At 37.5% G+C, this 20,428-nt stretch overlaps 1 protein-coding gene and 1 long non-coding RNA gene across 3 annotated transcripts in view; one reads left to right on the forward strand and one right to left on the reverse strand.

Annotated features, from left to right (window-relative positions):
• Nucleotides 1-20,428, forward strand: part of LOC413569 (tyrosine-protein phosphatase Lar) — a 202,672-nt gene that overhangs the window by 32,824 nt on the left and 149,420 nt on the right. The window lies entirely within an intron of this gene.
• Nucleotides 15,401-16,983, reverse strand: LOC102654486. Its single transcript, XR_003306050.1, has 2 exons — nt 15,601-16,983; nt 15,401-15,513 (listed from the first exon to the last, which is right to left on the reverse strand). It is a non-coding gene; the product is annotated as an uncharacterized LOC102654486 (long non-coding RNA).

A 20,428-nucleotide genomic window follows, 5' to 3' on the forward strand; every position in this document is an offset into this window, starting at 1 on the left:
CGAACGTATCTTTTCTCCGGTACGTGGAACTTGTCGGGGAAAAAGAAACGAAAAGCGCGGCACGAAGAAGAGAAGGTGGAGAATCGTGAACGAGCGGAAGGGTTTGGTGGGAAAACCGCCACAAGGAAAAATAAGAATTTCAAATCTAATTTTCCAAGGCATATTTAATAGCGCAAAGAAGCAACCATCGACGCTGCGACTCTGCTTCTTTCGCGACCGTCATTTCATCCCCTCCCTTTATTATTTCATCAATCCTTCTTCTATCTAACAACCAGGAATCGAACAATCTTAGATTTAATTTAAACCGTATTCTCCATTCTTGTTATTCTTCCTTATTGATTAGAGAAGGAATTCGATCGAAGGGGAAAGAAAAAAACTGGAACAGGAATACACGAGAAGAATTTTATCTTTTTTAAGAAAGAAATTCTCTTCAAAACTTTTACTCGAGTTTTGGAATTTTCGTCGAATTCGATATCCGAGAGAGAGAGAGAGAGAGGAAAAAAAATCACGAGTAAAAAGGTGCGCGAAGCTGTCACCTTTATCGTTCAAGCAGCGGTGGAGAAAAATCATAGCGATTTTCCTTCGGGAGATTCGTTACCCGGTCCAATTAGCCCCGATTCTCTGGCTCGAGACTTGAATCAATTTCGCGGAACAGTAGGTCACAGATGCCACCAATTACGTTCTGCCAATGGCCCGCCATCCTTTTCTATCTCTCTCTGTCGTGTTCAGGAAACAGGCTAAATGATTTTTCTCCTCCCAAGAGTCGGAACGGCGAGATCGGTCGACCGAAGGAAACCCATTTGACGACTTTACCCCAATAATTGTCGTGACGGCTTGCGAGTATTACGCTCAAGTACGCTCCACCGTTTTACTTTGCTTTTCTCTTCCTTCTCTTTTTTTCTTTATATATATATATATTAACTCTGGCAATAATCCGTCGATTTGACAAATCTGATACAACGTTAAGCGAGGGTTCTCTCGAAAATATCTACTGCGGAGGGAATCGAGGGTTCAAGTTCAAACGTCTCGCGGTTAATCGAGCGTTATTTGTCGAAACAGACTAGACTTTGTACATCGAGACAAAAGTTTCGTCATTAGTCTTCAAAGTCGCGCGACTAACAAACTTACACCCTTATTCCTCGAACCTATTAATACAGGTATCACATCGGATGTTGGTTCTTCTTGTCATTAATTATACCACGCTCGACCAGTCCTCCTATCTCTTCCACTTCCCCTTGTTCTAAATTTGCAACAACGTATCATCGTATTTGAATAGAACGATCGCTATTACGACCATTCAAATTCGATCATTTTCGTTCTTTCTCGCGAAAATTCTCGGGAGAGATTTATCACGTTTGGATCACGTTTCGTTTTTTTCGAAAACCAGCGATCGAGAATATTGAATAACGATATATATACAAGAACGAACGATAAATTATCCTGGCTATGCGCCATTATCAGGCGAGGTATATAAAATCGTTGGTTCGACGAATTTATATATCGTACGTGTATATATACCCTTGTTGGAACGATTAATATCTGGTGTTAATTAAATAAGATCGTGGAAAATATTTCTAATCGTCGTCGACATTCCGACTTTCAGATGTTTGTCGCAAACTCCATTTCACTCTTTCGAGTTGCTTAAAGTTGAACGCGTTGTTCGCAATTTCCATTATATTTGTTTCGAAGTAACTTTTTCGTGGAAACTTTTAAGCGAAAATGTTTTCACCCTCTCTCCTTTCTTTCCTTCCTTCCTTCCTTCCCCGTTGACGTGTCCCGCTCGCATGCTATCGGATCTTTCGATCCGTCCTTGTTTCCTTATATCGCGCGGAAGTAGATTCCCAATCCCAAGAGTCGAAATTTTTAAGAATACTTGAAAACTCTCGGGACATATTTTACATCGTGACTAAAGACACGACGGATAAAGTTGCCATCCATAGAACCGTTCCCTCGAATAAAACTCCCCCTCTTTTTTTCCCCCGCTTTCCTCCTCGAGAGCTAAAACTTCCAACGAACGGGTCCCAAGCATATTCCCTTGAAACCTCTGCTTACAACAACGAATCTGAAGTCGTGATAATTGCGATTAACCGTTGCGCTTCCTTTTTCGGCTTCGCGCCCATTCTTTTTTTCTCTCTTTACCGAAACATTCGTTTCAACACCGATACACGAGAGAAGGAAAGAAAAGCGAAAAGAACGAAAGAAAGGATACATCGAGCAATAAACCCTTTAAATAGTGACATAAAGATAAGCTTTCCCTGGGGAGAAAAATGAAAAGTTTCTCGTCTATTTGGCGCAACGCGACTCCGAGTTAATCGTTCCCGCTTTGAATTGTTAAACTTGAACTCGAAAAATATTCTTCCTATTTTCTCTAAGGGTGGAGAAGATCAAGCAGAGAAGTCTTCCCGCGCGTAAAATGGAAGAACGAGTAGGAAGATAAGTGGATGCAGAAATTTGCAAGTATAGGCATAGACGGATGCCTGCCACTTCAGCGTCTAAGCATTGATTTCAATCAATGGCGGGACATTACATTCCTTGGAAAAATCAAATCGCTTCATCGTTCGATTCCAACCTGGCCAAGTTTATTGTTCGAATCGAATTGTAACGCGCACAAGATTATCCTTCGAACCGCACGAAAAAAAGGAACGAAGGAAACATCGCTTTTGAATATAAAGCATCGTTCAAAAACGTGATACGAACAATTTAAGAGTCACGCGCGTTTCACGAGCTAAAAGCTGCTGACCCGTAAAAATCCAACACGTTTCGCTTGCACGCTGAAAGATTCGAAATCGAAATAAAAACGAGAAACTTTGATTTATCGCAACTTCTTCTTCTTCTTCTTCGAAAAATTTCCCTGCTTTTACGAATGCATTCGCGATTTATGATGCATTTTGTTTCGATGGAATATCGATCGAAATCTCGTCGGGAAATAAAAATTATCCTCGATTATCGAAAGGTTGGACAGAGCGAACGCAACGTTTCAAGTAACGTTCAACCGGGGGATCAAGCCGGGGTAATTTTAACAGACTCGTTCCTCGCCGATAGTTTAAACCGCTATTAAATTCGGCCCTTTCGGATGGAACGAAGTGAAGAAAAATCGATCGCTTTGACACGGCGAAACTTGGAATAGAAAAGTTTGATCGAACGGAATTACGGCGAGGAAACTAATTTGTCGAATATACCGAAAGTTTCGCCGAGTCTCCTCGGCGAAGATTCGAAAATAGGCAAATCGATATTTACCGCGGTAAGACCGCTTCCTGATAAAAACTTCCCCTTCCTTTTTTAATTCAATGATTAAATTTTTGTTCCTATTTTTTTCCATCGCTCGCCCTTTTCTCACCACTCTCGACGAGAGGCGAACAACACTCCGTTACACGTTGTAACGTATACGTTGTTCGTCGCACGAAAAATGAAATCCGCTCTTTTGCCCGCTTCCTTCCACTTCTTTTCCTTTTTATTCTCCCTGTCGATTAAAGACATTCAACAATCCGAACGATTCGTTCCAACAATTTTCTCTTCTCCGAGGAGAGGAGGGAACGCTTTAGCCGCTGGAGCGAAGTCTGTTCGAGCGCGAAAACAAAATGCATTTATTGGGGCCAGGGATCGAAAATCTCCGGGGAATTGGTTGGAATTTCATATCTTCGCTAGCGCTCCGTCTGCCGGAATTACTGCTCTCCCCGTAACCAATCTTCTCGAAAAGAGAGCAGTTCTCATTGCGGCAAAAGAGAGCGAAGGATGAGAAATAATGGAGGCAAGCCTGATAGAATCGTAACTACTTCTCACCCGTACGGAATATTTCTACTTCGTATAGGCAACATTGTGTTCCATCCCGGCTAAAAGAATTCCCTTCCCATCCATTTCACGTTACACGTTATGATTAAACGACGTGTTTAAATTTGTTTACGAATCTGCAAATTAACTCGACAAGGTTGAATTTGATTTTTCAATTACATTATATCGGGAAAAATATGGAACGGAAGCGCGAATATTTGACGAGGAAGGGAAAAATAAGAAAAATAAACGTAATTCATCGTCGAGATCCGGATGAAAGGAGTTGCCAGGGAGAGATGAAGAGGGAGGGAGAGAGAGAGAGGTGAGATACTTGAAGAAATCGTGCTAGGAACACATAGAGTTTCCGTCTTGTTTGGACGCATAGCTAGCACTCGAAGAAGAGATGACACTGGAAGAAAAATAAAAGCCAGCTCCTCGGGCCAGGTCACCTTTCCTTCTTTCTAATCGCAGCATCCCATTCCGTCTTACTCTCCTTTTTCTCTTTCTTTTTTTTTTTTCTTCTTTTACAGCCTATTTACCCTCCTCGCTACTTGTTTTCCCGTTGCCGCCCTTCTAAGAATTATTAAAGGGAAAATACCCTTGAAATCTGCTTTCTTTTCATCTTTGATGACACCTGCCTGGAATACTGTTCATTTTTATCTCCGTTTCATTCGACCGAAATGAAAAGGAGCCAGCGTCTTCTTCTGAAATTGTGAACGAGCGAATCTGAAATTCCCCGAAGACGAGAACAAGTTTTTTTGGAAAGGAGAACGCGCGTTGTTTATCGTACGACTATATTTTTTTTCCCGCCACTTTGAATATCGAATGGTATTTTCCGTACAATGAGTAACAGAATTGAGAAAGTTGTATATTGGCTTCGGCCAAAACTTTCCACGGATTTGCAACGCAACATTTCATGCACTATTAATACGGTAACCAAGTTACTATTACTCGAAAACAGGAGTTCGGTTTGGCCGTGATGCACGACGACGAGTTTGTTGTTAAAAGTAAAGAGGAGAAAATTTCGAAAAGATTTGCGAAAAAGTGTTCTCCACATCGAAAAAGATTCCGATTCTTTTCTTTTCTCTGCAACTAAACATATATGTATATATGTACGACACATCCACCAATGACGGAGTAGATATTCGTTTGCTATTCGGTTTACTTGGAAATGAAACACTGAGATGGAATCTAAACGACGTTTGGACACTCGACAAACAGCAATAGTGCAACGCGCAATGGCGGCGAGGCAGGGCGAAAACGAAAACGGTAGATGCATATCTTCGGTGTTTGATGAATAGTTTTAGTTCAAACGTATCGATCCATCTTGGAAAATGAAAGAATACATTTCAGAAACCGACGGGGAATGGGGGAAACAAAAATAAAAAAAAAAAGGAAAATATCTGAATAAGTGGAAAAACGAAACGAAAAAGAAAAATGTAAAAAGAAATAAAAGAGAAGGGACGATAACGAAACGAGAATTTGAAGAAAAGTAGTACAGCTAGTAGGAATTGCTCTAGATTCTGGATAAAGGTGATATCGAGAAAAAGTAATAGCGAAATAAAATCTTGGTTCGACTCGAGCCATATGGTATTCCATATGCTTTCGTAGTACGTCCATTGTACATATTCTGCTACTTCCATACCAATGTAATATATTTTTATCGATTTTCTTTTACGGCGAAATCGCGAAAATCCCTCTTTGCCTCTCTTCTTATACTTCTTTCCCCTAATTTTCATTTGTGCTCACGTATGGAGAGAAGAAGGAGTGCAGCTATTGTTGCAACTTATCTACTTTCGATGCACGAAACAAAATCATCCATTCAGCTTCAGGCAGCTTTTTCAAAGCCAAATTCTCTTCAAATTTGTAACACTCAAACGATTCGACTCGATTCGATTCGATTCGATTCGTTTGGCCGACGCTCGTTTAATCGAAAAAAATATAAACGTTCGAGCGATAAGAACGATGTCTCTATAAATCTTTTTCGCGATTCGAAAGGATATTACGATTGTATAAATGTAATGGAAATTTGATAAATTCCGTCCGTTTCAAAAATTAATCTCTCGCGAAAACGTGTGCACGTTAGTAGGTGCACCTAGCTGTTCTGACCGCAACAACCAACAGTCTTTCTTCTTTCCATTCTCGCTCCCGTTCAATGCGGTGCGTTATACGAAAGAGATACGGCATATAACCGACACAGTGTAGCAAGAATAACCGAGCAAGCGAAATTCCAGGACGATTGCTGCGTGTGCACCAGCTTGCCCATTATACCGGCTTTGTTCAGTCAGACTCACTCTCAAACAGAGGCTGATATTCCTGACGATTTCCTATGGGATCCTCGATACCCTTTCATTCTCCACGTTCGCCTCTTTCATTCTCGGCTCCTCTCGCCCAACCTCTTCTCCTTTCTTCCATCTTTGTTTCGATAAATACCCATCATATACCCTCGTCTTTTTCCTTATTGCGCGGAATAAAGCGTACGCGATGTTAAAAATTTTTATTACATTCGTTCCGATTAATCTTATAATTATCTTTCAAATCAATTCCTTCTTATTTTCTCCATTCCCGAAAGAAACATCGTATCGAAGAACGGTGTTATTTATTTCGATTTATCGCGTGCTACCGTAAAACGAAAGCGCGGCGAACGATCGAATACTTTTATCCTTGGGTCAGGAGCCTAACAAAGGGATCGTAACTCGATGAAACGAGAAGGTTGACCGCTCGTTTGAGACTAACCGAACCGAGGGCCGAACAGGAAGGAGATTCTTTTTTTTTCTTTTTTTTTTTTTAGATTTCCCGCTCGTTCGAGAACCACCTCTACTATCTTCTATGCAACAGTTTATACCGAGAAGATCGTGCTTGCAAATTCGAGAAATCGATTCCTATGAAATGCAGATTTTGCGTCGGAAAAACAGAAAGAGATTTTTCGAGAAAATAAGCCGAGTTGCGGTGAAACGCAACGAGCCGAGTTGTCTAAATGAATCGGCCGCCCCAGAAATACCGCCGGGCGTAGCGCTCGGAAAGTATCGAGAGAAAAGCAGGGAGGGAATGGAAGGCAAGGATGCATTATAAACGAGGAAGAAAAACGGAATGTCGAATCGCGGCGTAGCCTAGAAAATTGGCTTTTGTCGATAATATCGGGGCAGCGGCAAGTTGATAGCGAAGTGACGGCACGGGGGTAAACGACCCCCTCCGCGTCCAAGTTCCGTGGCAACGGCGCGCACAACGGCGGGGCGGCGTGGCTGTCTCGTGTGTGCACGTGTGTGCTGATGTATGCGCTGACGTGCAAGCCTGCTTTGCATTTTTACGGTGCACGTAGAACGAAGCGGTATAAAGCGATCTCTTCGTTCCATGCGCGTATAGGCGTGTACGAGCGTGATGTGTATAGGGTACCCGCACCCGCCGTAACGCGCGGCCGCTCGCGTGCTCCACAGGAATCGAGGAAAATATCTACGCGAGACCGATGGAATTTCCCCTATACCAGAGCCAACCAATGTTTCACCGCCAATGCGCCCCGCTCGCATTTATCAGCAGACGATACTTATTTTCGACGGAACGCGTGACGGCGGCCGCTCGCGTTAAATGCGCGGCTACGGGCGCACATTTCGATCGATCTCCGCGCGATTCCTCCTCAAATCCATCCCCCTCCCCCTCACTCCGGGATGGGAAATGAGTTATATATCGGTCTACCATACCGTATGCTACGCTGTACCGTAGTCTAACTCTGTATTTCTCTGCAATCGATGCAACCGCAATTGCCGACCAATTTTTCCACCGATATATTCTCGCCCCCTCCCTCTGTTTTCGATTTAAATTGGACGCAAGTTTGAACGAGACGCGTAAAGTATTTAAGCCGTTCAAATTTTTACTAGACGTAGCAACTTCGTTATCTTCTCGACGTTAACGTTCCTTTGCGAACGATAAAGGGGGGAGGGGGGAAGGAAAAGAGAGAGAAACAAAGGGAGATATCCGATGTGATGATAAAAGCTTCTTACAATTAAGTTTTTTTCAGCGTCTCGTTAAGAATTAAACAGCTACTTTGGAAAAAATAAGAAAAAGTAGAGGAAAAAGCGGGAGAAAGATCCTTTCCAAACTTCTTTCTCTCCTCTCCGTTAATTCTACCTTTGCCTCGTTAGAACTCGATTTCTCGAAAATTCGAAATCTCACCGATATTCGTATATTAAATTTCGCTAAGGGTTGAAAGAGTTGGGAGGGGATAAATGATCGGGCCATCGAATCCGATAACGTTTGAATAACGCGGTTTTCAGAATTGTCGTGCAAGAAGAAAAGCTGGAAATTTCTAATTCGCGGTCGAGCAACATTTCTCTTCTCTTTTTTTACTATTTATACTCGCAGCCTGTTCGTGCCCGCTTTTATGTGCCGATTCTGCGGCTTCTACTTTTTCCCTTCATTTTGTCATTCCCTTTTTCCAACTGCACCTTGTTGCGGTGGATATTCCACCCCTCGCATCCCTCGAACAAAACCCCCAGTTCCGTTGTCGTACCGTACCCATTGCAAGACCCCTACAATTCCCTGCATCCCCATCGCGTTTCCGGAACCTCCACCTACCCTACACCGCTATACTTCCTCCCTCCCCTCTCTCACGGTTTGTCTTCGTTGGATCCTCGCGACGGTCGTGCTTTTGTTTCGAATTAACATTAGGAGGTTTCCGCGTCCGAGAATTTATTTAACCGGCGTACAAATAATAAGTCGTGTCTCGTAGTCGCCTATAACGATATTTAGAGATTGCTTATTTATATTTTCATAAGCTCGTTAACGTTCGACTTGAAAACGAAAGGGACGATAATATTTTTGTACGCGTATCGTGTTACGTTGCGCATCGAAACGAATAAATAAATATGGTTTTGTTTATCCCGTCGTAAATTAGAATATAAATGCGTATAAATCAAAGGAATGAAAAGATATGAAAATCGATGTATTCGTCGTGAAAAAAAAAAAAGAAAAAAAAATTCGTATTGCCGAAAATGCGGCGCGAATGAATTTACGAGTATCCATAAATCCTAGGTTATTTCAAATTATACTCTCCTCCCCTCCCCCCATCCCTCGTTTTCTTTTCTTTCGCGCGATGACAAATCGTCGGGGAGAATAACATTGATATGTAAAAACAGTGACAAACGACACCGACTATCTTTTAGAAATTTAAGCTTTAATTTATCTTGGGAAGAGAAATCAGTTTATGTGGGTCTGTCGGACGGAAAAGAGGTAACGTCGTGAAGAGATTTGTCGTCCCACTAGACGCTCTTAGAATAATTGCACGAACGGTTTCTTCCTTTATTCTCTCATTGCTGTAGGCTACTCGTTTTACCCGCTCCGCGCTATTCTTTTTTAGACATGACGAAGCAGGATATCCTGACCCACATACGCTGGTTTAAATAAGCCCGCCGGTTTAACGTTCCATTTTAGTTCCGCAAAACTTTGTCAAATAATATTTCCTTCTTATTTTCTTCCCTTCGATTCCTTCGTCAAAAAAATTTCATCGCGCAATTACGAGCGAAGATTTCGGCCGTGATACAATAACGGAGGCCTGCCTTGTTCGCGAAACCTCTAAATCGATGCCCGAAATCGTTTGCAAACGTGTCGATTCACGCATCGCTGGACTTTAATTCGGTATTTCGAAACGCAATTTTCCAAACCATTCTTCGATGACACGTTTCAAACGATCCAGCTTTTACAAGCGTAAGCTCGGTTAAGCTCGTGCGTTTCCCCGTCCTTTCGACGGGTTGATAACCGGGTTTTCACAACCGAGGTGGCCGAGTCAAAAGCTTTAATGGGGACGAATGACAAGCGTTCGATTTCGCCATTCATCTTAGATATATCGAGTAAACAATAATAATAATAATAAAAAGAGATAACGATAATCGAAAAGGGAGAGGCAAAATTTGATCAGTCGCAAAGACTCGGTGCGATGATTGCGCCGAGAAGGACGAGTGAAAGAAAGGGATGAAAATGCGGAAGAAAACGAAGGATAGGAAGTTGGCAATATCGCCGCCCACCGAGGATCCTGATTTTGTACAGTGTCGTGACATCGCAGACAATCTTGAAAGCTGGTTCGCGTTGACGAGAACTTTGCCGTCCGGTTCATCGGCAACAAAGGATCGAATCTCTCTCATGCGCGAGATCGGAGATTGCAGAGAGAAAGGTTTCAGCGAAAGAGGAAGCAAAAACATGAAATCTTCTCGAGGGAAGCGCTAGAAGAGAGAGAGAAGGAGGAAAAAAAAAATTCCTCGTCACCATGATCGAAATTTTTCGATACAGGATCTTTGGTAAATTTAATTAAAGGAAAATCAAGATTACAACCGTTCTAAAACCAATAATTAAATTCTACGAGACGAATAAAATCATTGACGCGATTAAAAATGTGTGAAATTCGTTTCGAATGTAAATCGTATTGTAAATTGAAAAAGATAAGAAAAAAGGAAGGAAAGAAAAGATGCGAAGGAGAAAAGCGTACGTTGCTACTTTATATAGTTGAAATTTATGGATAATGAAATGCGAGAAAAGAGTGTAGAGTGGAGGAGGAGGAGGAGGAGGAGGAGGAGGAGGAGGAGGAGGAGGAGGAGGAGGAGGCACGGAGCAGGCCAACAGTCATAATCGCAGCTTAGAATGCATGGAATAATTGCGCACGTGCATTGCGCTGTAGGCGGCTTAAACGCTGCGGCAATCATAAAATATAATTTCTTCGGGTCGGCTTATTACGGCCTGGCTGTCCTCCTCATTTCGCCATTCCTGCAATTCTAATCTTTTTTCTCGGCCAGGTTTCGCCATTACGTAGTTCGCGCTACAACAAAACGGGCAATGCGAAAATAGATAGTGAGAGAGAGAGAGAGAAGACGGAACAAGGCGCGAGAACGTGTGCAAGTAGAAACGCAGGGATGCTTCATGGGAGCAAACCACGCATTATGCGCATACGTGTGCCGCTGCGAAATACTTGCCACGTTCCGTAATAAGGCACGGATAAACAACGGTCGGTCTCTTCTTTGCGCAGCTTTTCATTCTCCCCATTTGCACCAACTTTATCGTAAACGCGAATGTGCGTGGATCGAAAATTCGTTATCTCTTTTTCTTCTTTTTTTATTTTCACTTTTTCTCGATTAATCGTGGAGAAAAGAGAAAAGAAAACGAGGAATCGAATAATAAATGCACGGATACGCGTTACGATAGTTTTGCGAGAATTTGCCAATTTTTCTCGAGTAGGTTTGTCGATCTAGCGAAACTATCGTTTTACCGGAACGAAGTAGAAAAAGGAATGCTGGCTCAACTTGGCAAATTTTATCAATTTAGCGATTTCCTGGCGCTGGTCCAGCCACAATCTCGAGAAACGAGACAGAGCCGTTTATTTTTCTCGACCATCGGTACCAGATATATGGATTTAAGATTTTCCTTGTATTTTTCGTGACAATTCGATTCGCCCGAATTACGTTCAACTACGTTAAATTATTATTTCACTCGTATACACACACGTCGCGCATCTCTTTCGATCGATAAGATAAAAGATTTTCCCGAATTTTTCTTTTTTTTTTTTCTTTAAACCTTTTTTCAAAACCCTTCGTCGAATATATGAAAATAAATAGGTATGGATAAAAAAGCTTTTTACACGTATTTCCCTATACAACAATCCTAAAATATACAAATTTGGAGCGCTCCTTCCACCGCTTTTCGCGATATACTATTCACAGAATTTTATTAGACCGATTTTTCCAGATTTCCTTCGTCCCTTTTCCTTTCAAAAGAGACTCTATCTTCCGAGCAGACAGGCTTCGGCAGCCAATATCTCGGAGTGCGACTTAACGTTGATCCTTCTTTTATACCGGTTGAATTTAAATAATGGAGCCTGTGCTAATTCGACGCCAGCGGTGGTCAAACTAAGGGACCGATCTGCGAGAAATTTCTTTGAAAATTTACATTCAATTTTTCCATCCTTCCGAATCATTTGCGCCAATGTATTTTTTTTTCCATACTATTTTTAACTCGTACACTTTTCTTTTCTTTCCTTTTCTTTTTTTCTTGCTCGATTTACAATTTCACGCGCTTATCTAACGCATCGTGTGCTAAAGCTGGAATAACAGGAAGCTTTGGAAATAGTCGACGTGGCTTGAAACGGATACCGAACAGATGGCGACTTGATCCAACTGCTGTAACTCGTTATAGTCTGCGGTTATACCTCCGTGATTACCTGCACGAGCAAACTCGGACTTCTGCCTGAGTTTCTCATTATCGCGAGCGAGCGGTGTAACCCTGAACTTTAATCACGGGGCCTATCGTTACAGCCTTTTTTATCGACTCCAACTTTTTCCCCAACTTTTTACCAAAACGCCAAGAGTCAAGAGTCGTAACGCGATCTCGAGACCCTTTGAAATTTAAGGGAAAGGAAAAAATTGTTACCAATTCGCCCGATCGAGTTTGCAACATCTGTCCGTCCATCGGAGATTTATCGGAGAGAAAGAGAAGATTCGCGAGATACTTTGGGAAAGAGAGATGAAAGTGATGGGTAAGGTAACACGGTAACGAAGTCCAAAATGTTTTTCCCCTTCTGGACCGTCGAGTGCTCAATATCTATGCTAATCCGCTCTACCGCTTCTTCGGTGCTTCACAGTGCTACACACTTCTCTTCGTCAATCGTATTCCTTGCCCTACCCTCCTTCCTCCACCTTCTTTTACAACGTTTCCCTCCTTTACCCGATTCCATCCTGCCTTTTGTCTCTGAATAGTCCGGGTAAACAACAACTCGAAATACCATTTTCCGGAACAACGAATCGATACGACCTCGAATAGGTGAAAACATGATAATGTCGCAGTGGGGAAGAAAAAAGAAAAATATCCGTAATCGATGGAAAAATTCTTTTTCTTTTCTTTTCCGGGGAATAAATATAAAGGAAAATCGATGAATTACGATAACTAAAACATTTCAGACGAATCTTGTTATTGTAATTTCCGATGCGAGTTGGCGAGAGTCACTCTACATGTATAACTGTTTACTATATCGATCAGATCTTTTCTTCGTAAACGTTTACTTTTCACCAAGTTCCGTAAAGGAATCTTATTACTTGACTTCCGCAAACGTTTATGTATCACGGAATTACAGCCGGGATATCATCTTGAAATTCAATTTCACGAAATCTTCTGCTTTGATGATGGATGAAAAAGTTATATAAAAATCGTCTATTTTTCTTATTTACGCGTTTGAAAACGCATCGAGATCAACGTAGGAGTCTGATCGCATCGATTGAACGAAGAAGAGAAAATGAAAAGAATATTATTATTATTATTATTACCATTCGATTGTTCGTATAGATTTCGTATGGAGAATAGATTTTCCCATCCCTATGTCTCTCGCATCATATCGCATCAACTGCCTTGGCGAATTGCATTAGTTCTAATCTAATCTCCTATTCACCATTTCCGTTATTATTCGTCGGTGATACAATAGAGAGCTAATTAAACTTCATGAGCCGCGTATTGAAAGCCAATGGTATTGCCGTGCAACAATTGCACGTCTTTGAAAATTCGGGCAAAGTGCTTCATAAATATATACGTACGTTGAATAAATCTTGAGCATAATTTCTAATTATTCGAGAAGACGATCTTGCTTCTTTTCGTAAAATAAAATCCATCCCGTAAATGATATTTCGACGTAGTAGCGTTTTCACTTTTCGAAAAATCACGTTTCGAATGGAATTACGAATCGTATATTAATCGTAGATTGTAATTACATCCTCGATTTGTAACATTTCGTTCTTCTAATTTTCCCCCAGTCAGAAGATGTCAGAAGGGAATGCGCGAATAAATTTTAAACGCGATTAACAATGTAGAGAAAGTTATTTTTAAAGTTTCGATTGAAGAAATGAAAGGAGATCCAACTAGGATCCAGCATACATCTTGAAAATTGTAAACGAATCGTGGAACGGCGAGCGCCACAATTGAATCGATATCGAAAAACGTAGGGAAAAGTTCTAGTTTCGAAAAAGCGAATGGATTTCTCTGGAAAAGGAGGTTAATCGATAACAACGTTTCTCCCGGTTTTTGATTTACGTCGCGTTGTCCTAGACGTACAAATACCGTTGCGCCATTCTCTCCGATCCCGTTTCCCCTCTTTTAATAATTTCACTTGCTGTATTAATATTTTTTTTTGCTACGTGCAAATGAATTAAAATATCCATATATCTTAGAGATGTATAGATATATACATAGAAAAAGGAAGCATCGAATTACCATTTAACGTTTAATATTTAATTCTAAATTTCTAATTAATTCATAGATTTCTAATTAATTAATTATCTAACCGTCGACCATACAAATATCGAATTTAATTGAATATGTATGCGCGCGTGCATACATATATAGACGTATAAAATTATGTTAATTATCGATAAATCGGGGAGAAATTGTATCAAGAATCGAGAAATGTTGTTTCAAGGGAGTTTCTCGCGAAATTTAACGATCCACTTTACGTATAAGCGAGATCTCGTTTCGAAGTAATTCCGCTCGCTGGCAGTCCGATTAACGTTTTAATCCGATTACCAAAGTTTACTCAAACTCGCGTAGGATCGCCGCGAAGAAAACCTAGAGATTCGGTAATACGACAGAAATTTTCCGTTGGGACGTCTGGATTTCCGCCTTTCCGCCAAGTCTTAGTGTCTCGGCTAATTAATCCGCTAAATTAGTAGGTCGGGGAGCGAGTGTTCAGCAGAGCGTAGAGACCACGAGTACCAAAAAGACCGTCTCCGCCTCTCTGTAGCTGATACACGGTTGGCGGGGCTGCGGTAGCCGAGTTGCTCCCGCCAAATGCATCTTCTGCGAGAACGCGAGATCATTCGTGCTTGCGACTGCCATGAAAATGCATAACCGAGTGAACGTGCTCATATTCCTGCCGTTCGGATGTGCTTACGCTTGCATTCGGCTACGCCACCCGTACGCACGCACTCGCGTTGTAGTATTAACGTTCACGTGTATGCGCTATCAAACGCAATAATACCTTGTAATGGAACAATGTTGTTTCTGTCGCTCTTGGACAAGTTTCCGGTCAACGCGCCAGAGAAGGTGTCGGTAAAACGTGGCTAAAACAACCGGCGATAGATAGAAGAGACGGTGTCTAAGCGGTACACCGAGCTTAGGCTTGTCTAACCTCGATTTCGTATCGGTGTATGTGTCGTGACGTCACGTGCGTTCAACACCCTCGCGTGGTCATCGATCTGCAACCCTCCCCTTACATCCCCTCGGACGATGAAGGTGTAACACGACCTACCGAACATCTATTCTCCACACCGGAATGGATACGCCGCGCTTTCTTTCCTCTTCCGATTCCCTCGAAAATCTCTCCATCCGTTTCTCCCATTTCGTATATCTGCCGTCTTACACTTTTAAACGATACGCGACACGCGAAATTCCATTCTCGAAAACGTTCGTTCGCGTTTCTCTATCCTCCTGTTACAAATCGAATTTCCATTCATACGCCTAATATAAAAAAAGATTTTTCCCCTCGCATTGTAGACGATCACTTTTGCGAAAAACTTTGTTCCTTTTGCTTCTTCGACTCTCCTTGAACGATGTTGAAAATATTTTCTTTGTAGTTTGTTGACGCAAAACTACGATGTATAATAAAAATACGCACAGATAAACGCACAGTACCATTTATTTTGAATCATTCCGCAGAAACCGTTCGATTAATTGTTTATATCTGTTCTTCTCTTTGATAGCTTCCTCTTTTTACTGAATATTTTCATCGATCTATAAATAAATATAGTAGAATTAAATTCTTAAAAATGCTGTGAAATAATTAAATATGTATTTTAAAATAAATTTTAAAATAAATACCATTTATCGAAAGATATTATTAGTTTCTCTACTCTATGATTTTAAGCAAAGTCTTTAGATAAAGTCTCTAAAGTCTTTACCAATTCAACAATTGAATGCCATTATTAAATTATCTCACGTATCCTTTAAATAGTCATATCATCGACACTTTGTAGTTCGATGACTTTCCAAACATTCGCTCGAATCCTTGCTTCCAGTCATAAATTATGATGGAGTTAAATTCGATAGAGATATAACGCCAAGCTATTTGTCGTTATATCATCAAACGCTTTGTTAATATATTTATAAATTATAAATCAACGAGAATATTAATGAGAATTAGATCTCGTCGATAAGCTTGTGCAATTTAATATTTATAATATAACGTCTTAAATATTTCGTGATAAGTTCAAATTACGATTTTCACTCGACTAAATATCTTCTAAGCTTGGCATAAGATAGGAAATTTGGTATCGTTCTTCAACTCCTTAACAATCTCTCCATCGTTCATGTTCAGATAACTACCGAATATAACCAAGCTTTCGTGAACATTTCGTACTATGTATTCACACGATTACATCCTAGCAATTCTCTGGTTGAATAGAATCGAAATAGTCTACAGGATATTGAATTGATTATTGAAAGTTTTCGTTAAAATTAGTCTCTTTTTCTAATAATCGATTAATCTAAAATAAAACATGACATAACCTATAAAATAAAAATGATAAGTTATAAAAACAAAGTTATAAATAAATAATGAATGAGATTCGGAAGTAGCGTGAAAAATTGGTCAATTTTTTTTGCATTTGCTTTTATGCAAATTAGTTTTAACAGTTGTGGGAAATAGGAAGATAATTACTTTATACACGCGTAAATCCCTGATTTGATTTGCAACGAAATAACGGACATTTCAAGATGAAGTTCACTTCGAACAACATAGAGATATATAATAGTATAAGTAAGTACTTACAAATTTTCTGACAGGTAATGGAATGCTCAATTCAAAATGCATTTTGCATTTGTATGGCATATGTGATTTCATGCATACGTTGAATAGCTATGTTGGATAGTTTGATGAAATACAAGAAAGATATTAGTAAATGATATATTTAGCGAAAAAGGAGAAAAACAAAAAAAACTATGAAAAAAATAAATGGGACAAACATTTCCAAAGAAAGAATTATTCAAGATTAAGAATCGACGAGAATTCGCTTGTAATCGCATCTGAGCTTTTGCGATCGATCTACGTCGAATTTCCAGCATGGTTATCTCGTGGGAAATCAGTTAGTTTCGTTCGTTTGGACAAAAGTCGTGGACGATCGAAGATGATAAAACCAAGATCACTCGAATAATTCGAATAATCGATCATTAAAATTAATAATTAATATAATAATAATATATACAAAATTTATATACATACCTATTTATAATCTTCGAATTTTATCTTGAGAAAATACATCTCTCGTTTTTGTACACTTTCATTTTTGTTTAAATTTTACAATCCTATTAAACATTAAATGATCATTTTATAGAATATATGTATATAAATTTATTAGATATTTAATATGCACGAGGAAATTATAAAATTATGCTGTTAAATACTTGATTATGCTATTAAGCATGTCCTAACCTTTCTTTTTATCACGACTCATCAACAATTTATCGAAAAAAAAAAAGCTACTGTCTTCGTATAATCATAAAATTTTCAAATTGCATTAAAATTACATATCTCTGATGGAAAAATGTAAAACATCGAAATATTTCATGCCACGATGTCTATCTTTTTCTTGCATATCATTTATCATTTTTTATGTAAAAAAAGAGACAAATTAAAAAACACAATCACAAATCAAATATCAATGATATCTTTTTTCCTTTTTTCTAAACATTAATAATGCTATAAAATTACAAATTACAAATTAATCGTTACAAATTGTCGAACTAATACGCAGTTTCTTTCGCGCGCGATATTACATCAGGTTGAAACTAGATTCCCAAGACGATTCATGAAAACTTGACTATTTTTGACTCTCATGACATAGAAGTAGGACACTATACATAGTCGTAGATCTACATCTAAACAAAATTTTACGCAATATATATTTATCTATTATTTATTTGCATATTTCTTTATACGAAAACAGTGTTAAAAGAAATTATATATAATCAAATTGCATATAAAATTTATTATCAATTTTTTAAATGTTGTAAATGAAATTTAATGAATAATGTAATACGATTTTTTCGAAACATGATTTATGTAGAACATACTAAGAACAAGCATCTAAAAGCTTTCCTCGTATTGCCGGTACTTTACAAAAGTTTGTAAAGTAATCAGAAACATGGAAAGAGACTGCTGCATCACCCACACGCACACACACATTTCTATGAGTTTTAAACTCCACCTCTACAACTTTGCTATCCCTTCTATTATACGAGCAACAACGAAAACGCATCTTTAAACTAAAGTTTTTGAGATTATATTTGACGTTCGTACGAATTATGTAAATTATACAGCTAAAATATATTTTCAATCTAATTTATATTTTAATTTACGTAAAAATAGTATCTCCTAATACGAATTTAAAAAATCGTACTGAATATGATTGTGCTTTTTAAAAATAATAATTCTTGTCAAAACGCAATTTTTAAAAGAAATTTGTCAAGTAAGTGTCAAATTTGAAAGTGTCAAAAAATTGTTAAGATTAATTAAGAAAATTATACAAAGTTAAAATCGAAGCAGCAAGTCACCAAACTTCATTCGAGAGTTCGTTATGTAAGTTATGTGCTTTCGTACAGCAGTGGATAACCAAACTCACGTAACGACTCTTAACGCGATGGTCTCCGTATACCGAATGTAAAGTTCTTGCCTTGAGAAATAAATATCCTGAGATATTTACAATTTGTTGTATGAAATATCTAACATACACAATAAATTTAAATTCATAAGTTCATTGAAATTCTCAGTTTCTTTTAATTTTTTTCAGGTAATTATACTACTCTATCAATAAATATTCAATAAGTATTTAAATATAACAATTTTTCGCAAAATATAAATAATAACATTATATGGTATTCATACGTGTATGGTATTGATATGTATATGGTATATACAAATACTTAATAAAGATCATTTATGTAATATGATCATATATTATGTATGTATGTTAGATGAATATTTTTAATCATATTATACTACTTATTTACTATATCATTCTATAAAATGATTGCTCAAATCAATTCACTGATTGAGATTATTTTATATTTAATAATAAGGTAAGTAATTCATTAAAACTAAATAATATTTTCACTTAATTATATATATTTTTTATATGAAAATATTATTTTAATAAAAAATAAAATTTCTGTATAATTTTTAGATATATGTAATTTTGTGTATGAAAATTTTATAATATTATAATATTTATAAGTGAATATAGATATTGTATACTATGTATAAATATATATTATTATAATTTAAAGATTATTAAATTATTATCTTTGAAATTTTTCAAAAAATTTTAGTTTTTTTTTTTTCACTATTAAAATTATACCATTAATTAAATTGACTTATTTATAATAAATTGGACTATTAACCTCTATTTTGTTATTGAATGGATGAATAAATCATTATGTAAGAAAAATATTAAAAATAAAAAAATACAATTTTTATTACTCCTAAATTTAATTTATTTTTAACTTAAATTAAAGTGTAAAGATTTTTATAAATAATTTAAAAATCAACTATGTCTAAATATTTGTTTTTGTTTGAAGATAAAAGTATTTTTCGAAATTTAATCGTAAAATGGACATTGTGGCGCCATCTAACGATGAATAAGTGAAATTAATCGTCACGTAATAAAAAATTATAAATTTTTTGGCTTTTAGACACAATTTTTTAATTTTTAAGAATTCAAATTAATGTTCAAAGTCTCAGAAACAATTTAAAACAATTACTATTCAATATTTTCTCTCGTTTGGAAATTATGAATATCTTCCGAAACATACATAAACACAGATACAGAAACGCTATCGCCATCTAGTAGTGAATAGATGAAACTAATTGTTACATAAAAGCAATAGAAATAAAATTTGTATGATTTTCAAATGCAAAATTTCTTAGCTTTCAAAAATTCAAATTAAAGCGTAAATTTTTAAACATAATTGAAATGAATTATATCTAAATATTTTTTCTCGTTTAAAAAATATATTTTAAAAATTATTCATCAAACGGACATTGTGGCGCTATCTAGTGGCAAGTTGGTGAAATTAGTTGTCCCATTATATAATATTTAAATACAATTTATGAATTTAATTCTAAGAATTTACTCTTTGAGTTCTTGGAAAAAATTAAAAAATTTTATGTATGAAAGCCATAAAAATTTTATTTTCTTATTTCTATTATTTTTTTTTTCGAGAATTAGTTCTAGCTATTCACCACTAGATGGCGATAGTGTTTCCACGTCCGTGTTCGATACAATTTTAGAAAAATATTTATAATTTTTAATCAAGCAAGAATATCGGATAATGGTTAGTTTTAAATTATTTCTGATGTTTCAAGTTTTAATTTGAGCTTTTAAAATTAAAAAAATTTTATCTAGAAACAAAGAAATTTATAAATTTTTATTTTATTACTTAACGATTAATTTCACTCTTTCGCCACTAGATGACGCCACAATGTTCGATTTGTGATTAATTTCAAAAAAATTCTTTTAATTTATAAATGGAGGAAAATATTGACAATTACTTTTAAATTATTTGTAAAAATCTACGCTTTAATTTGTAATCTTAAGTGTTAAAAAACTAAATTCTGAAATTTTATTTTTTCATTGTATATAACTTTTTTTTA

This window comes from Apis mellifera, linkage group LG14 (assembly GCF_003254395.2).
Source record: "Apis mellifera strain DH4 linkage group LG14, Amel_HAv3.1, whole genome shotgun sequence".
Classification (NCBI taxonomy): domain Eukaryota; kingdom Metazoa; phylum Arthropoda; class Insecta; order Hymenoptera; family Apidae; genus Apis; species Apis mellifera.